This window comes from Callorhinus ursinus, unplaced genomic scaffold (assembly GCF_003265705.2).
Source record: "Callorhinus ursinus isolate GAN/ISIS: 27379988/994484 unplaced genomic scaffold, GSC_fseal_2.0 scaffold22, whole genome shotgun sequence".
Lineage (NCBI taxonomy): Eukaryota > Metazoa > Chordata > Mammalia > Carnivora > Otariidae > Callorhinus > Callorhinus ursinus.
In genome coordinates, this window is record NW_027397084.1 from 1,016,009 (window position 1) to 1,030,723 (window position 14,715).

The 14,715-nt window shown below is 42.4% G+C and overlaps 1 protein-coding gene and 1 non-coding gene across 3 annotated transcripts in view; both read right to left on the reverse strand.

The window, feature by feature from the left end:
- CCND3 (cyclin D3) overlaps positions 1-14,715 on the reverse strand; it is a 98,249-nt gene that overhangs the window by 46,261 nt on the left and 37,273 nt on the right. The gene's annotated exons all lie outside the window — the stretch shown is intronic.
- On the reverse strand, positions 5,980-6,086 carry LOC112838071 (U6 spliceosomal RNA). Its single transcript, XR_003211872.1, has one exon. It is a non-coding gene; the product is annotated as a U6 spliceosomal RNA (small nuclear RNA).

Genomic DNA, 14,715 nt, shown 5'->3' on the forward strand with positions numbered 1-14,715 from the left:
CACAGCCAAGTGAAAACCAACAGTGGGAGCCACAGCGACCGAGTGGACAGGACAGAGGCACCTGGGGCCACTGGCTGGCACATTCTCTCCTTGTAGATCCTTCCCCAAAGGCAGCCAGCGGCAAAGCAGAAGGGGGTTCACGGGGTAGAGGAGCAGAATTAAGGGAGGCAGCCAACAAGATTCCTGTGTTGGGGGCATGGGCTGGGAGAGGTGACTTTTTCCACGAAATGGAAAATCACTAGGCCAGGTCCGGCCCCCTCTCTACTCAGTGACCTCGTGCCTTTTTTTTTTTTTTTTTTTTTTTAAGTATCCAGAGCTGCGGCGCCTGGGTGGCTCAGTAAGTTAAGCATCTGCCTTCAGCTCAGATCATGATCTCCGGTTCTGGGATTGAGCCCCGCATTGGGCTCCCTGCTCAGCGGGGAGCTGGCTTCTCCTTCTCCCTCTGCCCCTCCCCCCACTCTCTTTCAAATGAATAAATAAAATCTTTATAAATAAATAAATGAATGAATGAATGAATAAATAAATAAATAAATAAAGTATCCAGAGCTAATGGACCTTTCTTTGTAGACATGTTAGGTTTGGGTCCAGTGACAACCAGGTGTCATGGTTTGGAAGCCATTCTCTTCAAAGGTAACCCGGCACACCGCTGCTGTATCCATTCTGTTTTGATCTCAGGGTCTATGTCTCAGAGTCGGAGTCTTCTTGGCAGCTCTGGCTGGACATGAGGGAAGTAGGGAGAGATGCCGCTCCGTGGCTGCTAGATGGTACTATTATCCTCATTTTATATACTAGGAAGTTGTACTAACAAAACTGACCTTTGTATATGAAGGATGTCAGACTCTAAGCTCCATGGGGTAGAGAGACCCTGGTGGACTGACCTCAGGAACATCTCCTGGCCCCGTGGCACAGAGCACAGAGCCTCCCCACCAGGAGCCCTCAGCATCCGCTTGCAAGTTGGCATACAAGGATGAGTGAAGCTGCTGTTTGCTCGAGGCCTCGGGGCAGCTTGTCCCTCACACAGGCTGGCTGCCAAGAGGGTGTACTGAAGAACTCTATGATAGTTGCAGCAGCAGAGCTGTGCAGAACCATTCACCTCTTTCCCCAGTCCCCCACCTAAAAGCTCTCATTTGCAGAATGACTCACTGGGATGAAGGGGTCCAACCTGTGGCCCTGAAATGAGAGAATCTCAGGCTCAGAAGGGGATTCAAAGGCACCTTGACTTCAGCCTCACCAAATTATTCATTTTCCCCACAACTCTAGTTCCTAGAAATTTACATTTCAAAGACAAATAAAATTTCCCCCAAAATTTTGGACACCAAAAAGTAAGACTATTGCCAAGTGAGGCTATTAGGGAAAAAACCTCTGATCTATATATATACCATATTTCATAAAACAAAGAATACCTGAACACCAAACCCTTAGAGAAGGCTCAGAATAAAGGCAAGTACTTTTTTTAAAATCTAATCTTTATTATTATTTTTCCTTTTATTTTTTTTTAGTTTAAATTCAATTAAACTTACATACAACGTATTATTAGTTTCAGAGGTAGAGGTCAGTGATTCATCAGTCTTATATAACACCCATTGCTCATTACATCACGTGCCCTCCTTAATGTCCATCACCCAGTTACCCCATCCCCTCACCCTTCTCCCCCGCAGCAACCCTCAGTTTGTTTCCTACGATTAAGTGTCTATTATGGTTTGTCTAATCTTCATTATTATGATGATGATTTTTGGAAACTCTACCACCAACATGGGGCTCGAACTTACAACCCCAAGATCAAGAGATAGCACGCTCTATCAACTGAGCCAGCCAGGCACACCTAAAGATAGTACTTTTTGTCTTTTTAAAATATTTTATTTATTTATTTGAGACAGAGAGAGACAGCACAAGCAGGGGGAGTGCCAGGCAGAGGGAGAAGCAGGCTCCCCGCTGAGCAGGGAGCCGGATGCGGGACTCGATCCCAGGACCCCGGGATCATGACATGTGCCGAAGGCAGACGCTTAACCAACTGAGCCACCCAGGCGTCCCAAGGATAGTACTTTCAATGAAATGAACTTAGTTACACAAAAAACGCAGTACATCCTCTGATGAAAACTAGTTTGGAATCACAGCCTTGTACCAGCCCCCAACAATGATCCATGCAGCACTTGTTAAAACTTCCTCAGTGTTGGGAGCTCACCATTTGAGACAGCCCGACTTAGTTTCAAAAAACTCTAACTACTAAGATTTTTTAAAATATATAAATATAGGGATGCCTGGGTGGCCCAGGAGGTTAGGCGTCTGCCTTCGGCTCAGGTCGTGATCCCAGGGTACTGCTCAGTGGGGAGCCTGCTTCTCCCTCTCCCTCTGACTCTCCCCCTCCTTGTGCTCACTCAATCTCTCTCTCTCTCAAATGAACGAATAAAATATTTAAAACTATATAAATATATTCTTATAAAAATTAATCTGTTAGGGATGTTACAGTAACCTTCATCCCTTCACTGCACATTCTGCAACCACCTTCAGCACCAATTCCAGTGAGGCCAGGTAAGTCATAAGAATAATTGCTACAACAGCCAGCGCCTAGGAGCTGAGCATTGCTGTAAGTGGTTAATATGTATTCACTCAGTTCCTTCCTAGAACAACCTCATGGGGTAGGTATAATTATTATTCCTGTTGACAGATTTTTAGGAAGCACAAGGACTACTTTGCCCAAGTATGTGGCCAAGTTCACATTCCAACTCCAGCAGCCTGGCTCCAGAGCCCCTCCTCTTAACTATCACACTTGTTGTATAAGGCTCCCTTACACAGCCAATTTGAATGCAGGAAATACCTCCACTCCCCTCCTCCTCCCATGGCCGCTGCCCCAGTTCAACTTCTCCTTCCATTTCCCCTGGATTGCTGCAGTAAACCCAACCTATTTCCCTGCCTCCACTCTGCATCTAATGTACTCCTCCCTCCTATCTTGCACACATTCACTCATTCATTCACTCACTTACTGTGTGGGGCTTGAACTCACGGCCCTGGGATCAAGACCTGAGCTGAGCTCAAGAGTCGGATGCTTAACTGACCGAGCCACCTAGGCGCCCTCTTACACACATTCAAGTTGCTGGGTTAAGCTTATTCTCATCAAAAAAGTAGTTATGTTCAGTTAAAGAAAAGTTGAGAAATACAGACAAGCAGAAAGAAAAGAAACAAAAAGAATCCAATCTTATTCATAGTCTTACCAACCACCTAAACCATCTCTATGAACATTTTGATAACTTCCTTCCAGCCTCTCTTTTTTAATACATGAAGCCTTTTTTATCCATATGTGAAATTAAAAAAAAAAAACTTGGCTATAATCACACTACATCTAAACTTTAAGTGAAAATTATCTCATGGGTATTTTTCATGTTATTAAACACACAACTGTTATTGTAAAGTTAAGCTCTGATCATATTAATTATATTTCAAAAATTTCCAAACTTCCTCCCATTCCTATCATATAAATTTCAAATTCCTTAGTTTGGCATTCACGGCCCTGTATAATCTACTGAAGTGTTTTTTTTTTTTTAAGATTTTATTTTTAAGTAATCCCTACACCCAATATAGGGCTCAAACTCAAAATCCCAAGATCAAGAGTTGCACGCTCCATTGAGCCTGCTAGGCGCCCCTATTGCAGTGTGTTTTATCTCCCATTTTTCCATACCCTAGCCCCCACCCCAATACATATTCTAAGCATATGAGATCTTCATTGCTTGAACACTTCCTACACACATTCTAAAGGACACATCAATTTTGATTGGTCTGTGCTTAAATTGAACTCTTCTTTCACTCCCAAACCTACTTCCAACACCCCCCACCCTCCCCCTACCCAAGCTCCACCATCATTGGCTCAGGGCAAATACCTTGGAGTTATATATTACTCCTTTTTTTCTCACATGACTCACATCTCATCTATCAGCAACTTCAATAGGCTTTGCCTTGGAATATCTATCATGAACCCAAACACTTTCAGCATCTGCCCCTTGACCTCCCAAATTCAAACCGCCTGTATTTCTTACCCATGCAAATGTAATAGCCTATATCTAGACCTCCCTGCTTTTCACTCTGGTCTCTACGCACACTGCTTCCTTTTTTTTTTTTAAAGATTATTTATTTATTTGACAGAGAGAGTGAGAGAGGGAACACAAGCAGGGTGAGTGTGAGAGGGAGAAGCAGGCTTCTTGATGAGCAGGGAGCCCACCCTGGGATCATGACCTGAGCCGAAGGCAGACGCTTAATGACTGAGCCACCCAGATGCCCCATCACACTGCTTCCAATACAGGAGCCAAAGAGTCCTTTAGAAAAGTAAATTTTTTAAAAAGATTTTATTTATTTGTTTGAGAGAGAGGGGAAGAAGCAGACTTCCAGCTGAGCAGGGAGACTGACAAAGGCTCGATCCCAGGACCCTGGGATCATGAACTGAACTGAAGGCAGATGCTTAACCGACTGAGCCACCCAGGCACCCAGCATTGGGATTTTTAAAAAGCTCCCCCAAGTGATTCTAATGTCCAGCCAGGACTGAGAACCACCAAGGCTCTGGTCAACCCTTGGCCAGGAATCCTATCTCTAGAAATCTATCCTTTAAAAAAAAATTACTAATAGATAATCTGAATAGGCCTCTATCTATAAAAGAAATTGAATCAATAACTAATAACTTTCCAAAACAGAAAGCACCAGGCCCAGATGGGTTCACTGGCAAATTCTACCAAACATTTAAGGAAAAAATTATACCAGTTGTCTAGAATCTCTTTCAGAAGACAGAAGCAGAAGGAATACATCCCAACTATTCTTATGAGGCCAGCATTACCCTAATACCAAAACCAGACAAAAACATTACAAGAAAAGAAAAAAACTACAGATCAAATCTCTCATGAATATAGATGCAAAAATCCTCCACAAAATATTAATAAATTGAATCCAACAATGTATAAAAATTATATATCATGACCAGGTGAGAATTATCCCAGGTATGCAAGGCTGGTTTAACATTCAAAAATCAATTAATATAATCCATCATATCAATAGGCTAAAGAAGAAAAATCACATGATGATATCAACAGATGCAGAAAAAACTTTTGACAAAATCCAGCACCCATTCATGATACAAACTCACAGCTCCTAGGAATAGAGGGGTACTTCTTCAACTTGATAAAGAACATCTACCTAAAACCTATAGCTAATATCATACTTAATGATGAGAAACTCAGTTTTCCTACTAAGATGAGGAACAAGGTAAGGATGTCCATTCTAGCTACTGTTTTCAATATTGTGCTGGAAGTTCTAGCTGATGTAATAAGACAAGAAAAGGAAATAAAAGATATACATATTGGGAAGGAAGAAACAAAGCTATATTTGTTCACAGGTGACATGACTGCCTATATGGAAAATTTAAAAGAATCAACAACAATAAAAAGTCCTAGAATTAATAAGCAATTGTAGTAAGGTTGCAGGATACAAGATTAATATATCCAAGTGAATCACCTTCCTATATACTAGGCAAGTGGAACAAATGGAATTTGAAATTACCATTTACATTAGCAGCCCCCTCCAAAATGAAATATTTATTTATTTTTGATATGAAATATCATATAAACAGATCTAAATGAGAAAAACTCTAAAACTCCAATGAAAGATATCAAAGAACTAAATGTTCATGGATAGGAATATTCGATATTGTCAAGATGCCAGTTCTTCCCAACTTGATCTGTAGATTGAACACAATGCCAATAAAAATTCCAGCAACTTATTTTGTGGATATCAACAAACTGATTCGAAAGTTTATATGGAGAGACAAAAGACCCAGAATAGCCAACTCAATATTGAAGGAGAAGACAAAGTCAGAGAGGATTGACAATACCCAAACTCAAGACAGTGTGGTATTGGTGAAAAAATTGACAAAAAGGTCAATGGAACAGAATAGAGAACCCAAAACAGACCCACATAAATATAACCAACTGATATTTTTTTCTTTAAAATATGGAATGCTTCATGAATTTGCATGTCATCCTTGCACAGGGGCTATGCTAATCTTCTCTGTATTGTTCTAATTTTAGTATATGTGCTCCCAAAATGAGCACTATAGCCAACTGATTTTTAATAAAAGAGCAGAGGCAATACAATGGAGCAAAGATATTCTTTTAATAAATGGTACTGGAACAATTGGACATCTACTGGATAGATGTCCAATAGTTCTAGGAATCTAGATATAGGCCTACATTCTTCACAAAAACTAACTCCAGATGGATCACAGATCTAAATATAAAACTCAAAACTATAAAACCCCTAGAAGAGAACACAGGAAAAACCTTGGATAATAAGATCTCAGGAATACAGTTCCTTATGCTTACTAATAAATGACCTTGGATAAGGTCATGACTTTGCAGATAGAACACCAAAGGTATGATCCATGAAAGAAATAATTAATAAGTTGGACTTCATTAAAATTAAAAATTTCTGCTCTGTAAAAGACAATGTCAAGAGAATGAGGAGACAGGCTACAGATTATGATAAAGTATTTACAAAAGATACATCTGATAAAGGACTGTTGTCCAAAATATGTAAACTCTTGGGGTGCCTGGGTGGCTCAGTTGGTTAAGCATCTGCCTTTGGCTCGGGTCTTGATCCCGGGGTCCTGGGATAGAGCCACGCATAGATCAGGCTCCTTGCTCAGCAGGGAGTCTGCTTCTCTCTTTCCCTCTGCCTGCCTGTGCTCTCTCTCCCTGTCAAATAAATAAATAAAATCTTTAAAAAAAAAACAAAACCAAAACCAAAAAAAACCCCCAGAATATATAAACTTAAAGCTCAACAATATGAAAATTAACAATCTGATTAAAAAATGGGCAAAAATCCTGAACAGAAACCTCACCAAAGAATATATACAGATGGCACATAAGTATATGAAAAGTTGCTCAACATCATATGTCATCAGGGAAATGAAAATTAACATAAAGATGAGATATCACGTGTATAGGAAAAACCATATAGTCCTCCTATATGTTTATCCTTTACTCTCACATGACTACCATACTCACATTGCTTCTGACACCAGATGTGTGGGGTTTTTTCCCCCCACGCCAAGCAATTCTGCAATACCACCTGGGTATCCTGCAATTTACCTCAATTCTCACACTCTCTACTTAGAGATAGGGTCAGATCCCATGGGTTAAGGGCTCACTCCCACAAGACTTCCCACCACTTCAGATGCTAATCACAAGTAGTAGTCCCAGGTTACCCAGAACTCTGTCCAATTGTCTACAGGTAAGAGGTTCCCATAACCTCCTCCTCCCTGGATTCGATTAATTTGCTAGTTCACAGATCTCAGGAATACAGTTCCTTACACTTACCAGTTTATTAAAGGATATGATAAAAGCCAGATGATCAGCCAGACAAAGAGATACATAGGGCAAGATCTGGGAGGGTTCCAAGCTTTTGTTCCTGTGGAGTTGGGGTGTATCACCCTCCTGGCACGTGGATGTGTTTACCCACCTGGAAGCTCCCCAACCATCATGGAGGCATTAAATATTAAGTCCATTTTCATCCCCTCTCCCCTCTTTTCAGAATGGGAGGACAGGGATGAAAATTCCAAGCTTTGAACCATGGTCTTTCTAGTGAGCAGACCCACACAGGAGCCATCCAGGAACCCACCCAGAGTCACCTCCTTAGAACAGAAGACACTCCTATTACCCAGGAAATTCCAAGGGACTTAAGATCCCTATGTCAGGAACCTGGGTCAAAGATCAAATATTAGAACAAAAGATGCTCCTAGTGCTCTTATCACAGGAAATTACAGTGGTTTAGGAGTTCTGTGCCAGGAACCAGGTGCAGAGACCACCATATATTTCTTCTGTTATTTCACACCACTACATACCTATTAGAACAGCCAATATCCAAAACATTGACAACGCCAAATGCTGTAATGGTATGGGGTAACAGGAACTTTCATTTATTACTGGTGGGAATACAAAATGGTAGAGACACTTTGAAGACTAGTCTGGCAGTTTCTTACAAAACTAAATACATTCTTACCATAATTCCAGTAATTGTGCTCCTTGGCATTTACCCAGATGAACTGAAAACGTGTCCATACAAAAACCTGCACGTGGATGTTCACAGCAGCTTTATTTATAATTGCAAAAACTTGGAAAAAAAACTAGACGTCCTTCAGTTGGTGAATGGATAAACTATGCTTCATCCAGACAAGGAGGAAACCTAAATTCGTATTCCTAAATTAAAGAAGCCAAAATGAAAAGGCTACATATTATACAATTTGAACTACGAGACATTCTGGAAGATGCAAAACTATGGAAAGAGTAAAAAGATCAGTGGTTGCCAGGGGCTAGTGGGGAAGGACAGATGAATAGATGGAGCACAGAGGATTTTTAGGGCAGTGAAACAACTCCATGTGATACCATAGTGGTGGATACATGTCATTATACATTTGTCAAAATCCATAAAATGTATAACACCAAGGGTGAACCTAGTGTAAACCATGGCCTTTGGGTGATAATGATAATAATGGGACAATGATTAGAACAAATGTGCCCTTTACTGCAGGACATCCATGGCAGGGATGACAGTGGGGGAGGTTGTACATGTGTGGGGACAGGGAATATATGAGAACGCTCTGCACTTTTTGCTTAGTTTTTCTCTGACCCTAAAAAATAAGTTTATTAATTTTAAAAAATTACTTATGCATAGGAATATACAAGGGGTTATTTATGGGGCACCTGAGTGGCTCAGTTGGTTGGACGTCTGACTCTTGATTTCAGCTCAGGTCATGATCTCGGGGTCATGGAATGGAGCCCCGCATCCAGCTCCGAGCTCAATGTGGAGTCTGCTTGGAATTCTCTCTCTCCCTCTGCCTCTGTCCCCCTCCCCCGCTCATGCTCTCTCTTGTGCTCTCTCTCAAATAAATCTTCAAAAAAAACCACAAAGGGTTATTTATGATAGCAAAAATGTGTAAGCAATCTTACAGTCTGAGGGCAGGTAAATAGTTATGTGAATTACATCCCACAGCCACTCAGTTCTATCTGTGAAACATTCATAACGAGCAGGGCGCATGCTGAGAAACTGAAAAACAGCAGGTATGTGTACTTGTACAGACGGGATGATAAAATTACATACTGCAAAAAGCGGAGGAGGGTAACATGCTGAAATGCTAGCAGTGAGTTATCTCTGGGTTTTAAATTTTGCTTTTATAAATGTGTGTTCTTTTTATTGTAAAACTCATGATAAAAAACTTAAAAATACAGAAATGGATAGCAAACAGAAACCACCCATAACCCCATTATCTGCCGGTAATAGAGGTCACCTTCAATTGTGAGAGAGTGGGTGATTTTCTTTTCTTTCTGTGTTCTCTTATTTGTAGACTTTTTACAGTTAGTAGAAAATTTAATACACTTTATTTTTACCTTTTTTAAGATCTTATGTATTTATTTATTTATTTTTGATGCATAGTTCCATGATTCATTGTTTGCATATAACACCCAGTGCTCCACGCAGAACGTGCCCTCTTTAATACCCATCACCGGGCTAACCCATCCCCCCACCCCCTACCCTCTAGAACCCTCAGTTTGTTTTTCAGAGTCCATTGTCTCTCATGGTTCATCTCCCCCTCTGATTTCCCCCCTTCACTTTTCCCCTCCTGCTATCTTCTTCTTCTTCTTCTTTTTTTTTTTTAACATATAATGTATTATTTGTTTCAGAGGTACAGGTCTGTGATTCAACAGTCTTACACAAGATTTTATTTTTAAGTGATCTCTACACCCAACATGGGGCTCAAACACACAACTAGAGATCAAGAGTCACATGCTCTTCCAACTGAGCCAGCCAGGTGCCCCTCTTTAAAATAATCCTCCAGGGCGCCTGGCTGGCTCAGTCGGTTAAGCGTCTGACTTTTGGATTAGGCCAGGGTCATGATCTTGGGGTCCTAAGATCTAGCCCGGCATCGGGCTCTATGCTCAGCAGAGAGTCCGCTTGTTCCTCTCCCTCTGCTTCTCTCCCCGCTCTCTGTCTCTGGAATAAATAAATAAAATCTTAAAAAATACTACTACTAATAATAATCCTTGTAGAGGCGCCTGGCTGGCTCATTCAGTGGAGCGTGTGACTCTTGATCTTGGTGTTTTGAGTTTGAGCCCCACATGCGGTGTGGTGTTTACTTAAAATTTAAAAAAATTTTTTTTAAATAAATAAATAAATAAAAATAATCCTTTTCAGGCATCAGTTTGAAGGCCACCATCAGCCTCTCCACGGAATCTTCCAAATCCTCTAGTTTGAATGGATCTCCCATCCCTAGCTACACTAATCTGTGTCTGTTTTAGCTCAGGACACAGCTTACTCTGTGTGCTTATTGTGCACTTGCATTTCCTTCTCTCCTTGCAGGCAGAGACAAGTCTTACCTTTTCTGTATCCTAGCTCCGTATCTAGAAATTTACTGATTAAATGTCTCTGCCATGTTCCCCTGTCATGTCCCTGCCAGCATATTTGTGTGCCCTCTCCCCAGCCAGCTCGGTGGATGCTCAAAGAGGATCCATCTTCTTTTAGGGGAGCTGGATGGCCTGAATCTCTTCCAGCTTCCTAACTTGAATTTGTTCTCTCTCTCCCTCCCACAGACCAGGACACAAAGGGCGGGGCATTTTCTCCAGAAGGGCCCCAGTCATAATGCACCTTTGTGCAACCTTTGCACTGGCTCCAATTAGTATTTTCAGAGAAATCCGTTTATCAGATTAACTAGCTGGCACTGACATGCAGAACCTGACCCTGGGACAGAGATAGAGGCAAACTAAGGTGGGGTGGTGAGTGGGTAGCAGAGCAAAGATCTGGCTGGTGGGGAGCAGTATGAGTGTTCTGGGGTAGACGAGGCCGACTGGGGGCAAGACAGGTAAGGGGGCAGGGATTAGGTTGGGGCAGCACTGACTTAGGAGGCCATGAAAATACCAAAAGGGATGGGAGGATCTCCCTTTTTTTTTTTTTTTTTTTTTACCAAAGCACTTAGAGCCATAGTGTGAGCTGAAAACCAGGAGCAGCAGGAGAATCTGGCTGGACACCAAGAACAGCCTCAGTCTATTGTTTTAGGATTTCAGGTGATCATTTCTTTTCTGTCCCTAAGGATGGCCATATCCACAATTATATAGCACTTACACTGTGCCACTGGCCTACGCTTTTTATTATATTAACTTGATCAATCTAAAAACCAGGGGAGAGAGGTATTACTATCTTTATGTTACAGATGAGGAAACTGGCACGAAAAGATGAAGGAATTTGCCCAAGTTCCCACAGCCAGACATGGACAATCTAGAGAGTGTGGAATCCATCAGAACCTGCTCTTGGCCCTGCTAGGGGCTCCCCAAGTGCTGAGAGGACACAGTGAGATCTGCTCTTCCAGGATCAGGCCCCCCCCCAGGGCCTCTGCTCAACCATTTCACTTTTCCTTTCTGGTTACAGGAGGAAGCAAAAGGGCTGGAAAGTCTGTAGCACTGAGGTGTATTTTTACTTGCCTTCAGGGGCAGTTTAGAGGTGACCAAGAAACAAGCTCTTAAAAAAAAAAAAAGGAGATCCTCCCATCCTTAATTGCGTAGTATTCAAAAGCTCCTTCTGGGGACGCCTGGGTGGCTCAGTCGGTTGGGCGTCTGCCTTTGGCTCAGGTCATGATCCCAGGGTCCTGGGATTGAGTCTTGTATCGGGTTCCTTGCTCAGCGGGGAGCCTGCAACTCCCTCTGCTTGTGCCCTCTCTCTCTGACAAATAAATAAATAAAATCTTTAAAAAAAACAAAAAGCTCCCTCTGTCTCTCTATCAGCCCATCCAACTGCTGAGTTTGATTTAGCCTTGCAAATAACCTCTAAGTACCTCCTGGAGCTGAGAGAAGTTCAGGCATTTAAAAAATACTTATTGTAGGGGCATCTGGGTGGCTCAGTTGGTTAAGCATCTGACTCTTGGTTTTCAGCTCAGGTCATGAGCCCAGCCCCTCATCAGACTCTGACTCTGCACTCAGCAGGGAGTCTGCCACCCCCACCCCCGTCCCTCCCCTTGCTCGTGCACACACACTCTCTCTCTTAAATAAATAAATAAATAAATAAATAAATAAATAAATAAATAAATAAATAAAATACTTATTGTATACCTACTATGTGCCAAGCACTGGTCTGAGTGCCAAAATAATTTTTTTTGGCTGAAAGGATTATTACAGTCAACAAGATGGCAGAAAAATTTGAAGGTCTCCTCAAGCAGAGATGGAACACATGGGACTACTGAGGTGCCTCCACTCTGCTCCGAGGCCCAGGCCTTCCCAAGAAGAGCAGCCATAGGAACAGGTTGGGAGTGGCTGATGTCAAAGATGTCTCCGAGGCAGAAGGCACTTAATAGAGGGCTTTCAGGTCCCAGACACTGTGTCACCACAAGATGTAAGAGGCCTAGATCCCCAAGTCACTGCTTGGAGGTTAGGAAGTGAAAAAAGCTGTCTGATTTTATGTAACCCGTTACAATACAGTCTGCTGTGTTGGGAGAATTACAGACGACAGTGCTGGTTTGTTTGGTGGAGCTGGGGAAATGGGCTTCCCCTGGTAAGTCGGTCAGGCTCCTCCCCACAGGGCTCATCTCTTCTGTAGGATCTCCTGAAGCACCTTGTTTGAATTTCTACAATGGCACTTCTAGTGGATGTTTTGGGGTCAGTCTTCTATTGGGTGGTGAGCTCCTTAAGGGTAGGGCTTAATATAAGCCCATCACTCGGGTACTCAAGAAACTGAGATGATTCAGTGGGGAGAAAGGAGGAACAATGTACCTTTGGACAGAACGTCTAAACCAATGGTAAGATACCCAAGTGGTCCTACTCCACCAGAATTTTAAATAAGGTCTTCAAGGTCAGGTAAGACGTTAGAGTGTGATTTAGGCCATCAGAAAAGTGTCAACATTGAGAACTCTGATAGCAGGAGAGATCCTGTAGATCAAGATCATGGTAGCAAGGCACTGCACCGAACTCTTTTCATTATTTTTTTTTAATTTTCTTTTTTTCAGAGAGAGAGAGTGAGGGGGGAGGGGCAGAGGAAGAGGGAGAAAGAATCCCAAGCAGACTGCCCACTGAGCACAGAGCCCCATGCAGGGCTCGATCTCATGACCTCAAAATCATGACCTGAGCAGAAAGCAAGAGTCGGACCCTGAACTGACTGAGCCACCCAGGTGCCCCTCATCATTATTTTACTCCATTCTCACAGCAACCCCAGGAAGTAGTGATTATTATTGCAACTTCAAAGATGAGGAAGCTGAGACTCAGGTTATATATGGTCACATTCTGGTAAGTTGAGGAGCTAGAACTCAGATAAAAGCAAGAGCAACACAATAAGCATAATCATAAACATAAAGAGGGGCACCTGGGTGGCTCAGCCATTAAGCGTCTGCCTTTGGCTCAGGTCATGGTCCCAGGGTCCTGGGATCGAGCCCCACATCGGGCTCCGTGCTCCGCGGGAAGCCTGCTTCTCCCTCTCCCACTCCCCCTGCTTGTGTTCCCTCTCTCGCTGTGTCTCTCTTTGTCAAATAAATAAATAAAATCTTTAAAAAAAATCATAAACATAAAGACAGTGAATTACTATTTATTGAATACTTAGGATGCCCCAGATAATTTAGTACTTATTTTTTTTTAAGTAAACTTTACGCCCTACATGAGGCTTGAACTCCCGACTCCAAGATCAAGAAAAATCACATGCTCAACCAATTGAGCCAGCCAGGCACCTCTAATTTAGTACTTTTATACACTTACATCTTGTAGCCATCCTATGAAACATTATCTACAAATGCAAAAGTATAGTTCTAGTAATCAGCTAAGCTCTTAACCACTATGACTTTAAGTAAGCTTTGGGGGACACTCACTATTTAAAGGCTAGAAAGACAATAATTTGCAAAAACACTTTACAGCTTTAAAAATGATTTCACATATCTTATATCATTTGATTCTCACAACATGGTGAAGGGTGATGGGCAAGGCAAGTGTTTTGACACTCAGCTGAAAGATGAGGAACCTAAGACTCCAAGATACAGTCAATATTAGAACGGTCTTCTGACCTCTAATCCAAGCCTCATTAAAAGCACAGGTAGAAAAGAAATAATACATAGAAAGGCTGAATGCTAAATGATGGAAATAATGTAATAAATACTAACTGAAAGGAAGTTTATGCCAAATATTTTTTTAAGATTATTTATTTACTTGAGAAAGAGAGACAGAGATAGCGAGAGAGAGCATGGGCAGGGAGGAGAGGGAGAAGCAGGCTCCCCGCAGAGCAGGGAGCCTGACACAGAGGTGGATCCTGGGACTCCAGGATCATGACCTGAGCCGAAGGCAGACGCTTAACCAACTAAGCCACCCACGCACCCCAGTTTATGCCAAATATTAACATGGGATAAAACAGATGCTAAGGCAGGGGTGCCTGGATGGCTCAGTTGGTTAAGCATCTGCCTTTGGCTCAGGTCATGGTCCTGGAGTCCTGGGATCCAGCCCCACATCTGGCTCCCTGCTCAACTGGGAGTCTGCTTCTCCCACTCCCTCTGCTCCTCCCCCTCCCCCTGCTCGTGCTCACTCTTTCTCTCTTGCTTGCTCACTCTCTCTCTCAAATAAATAAATAAAAGGGGAATATGTCAGAGGGGGAGACGAACCATGAGAGATGATGGACTCTGAAAAACAAACTGAGGGTTCTAGAGGGTAGGGGGGTGGGGGGATGGGT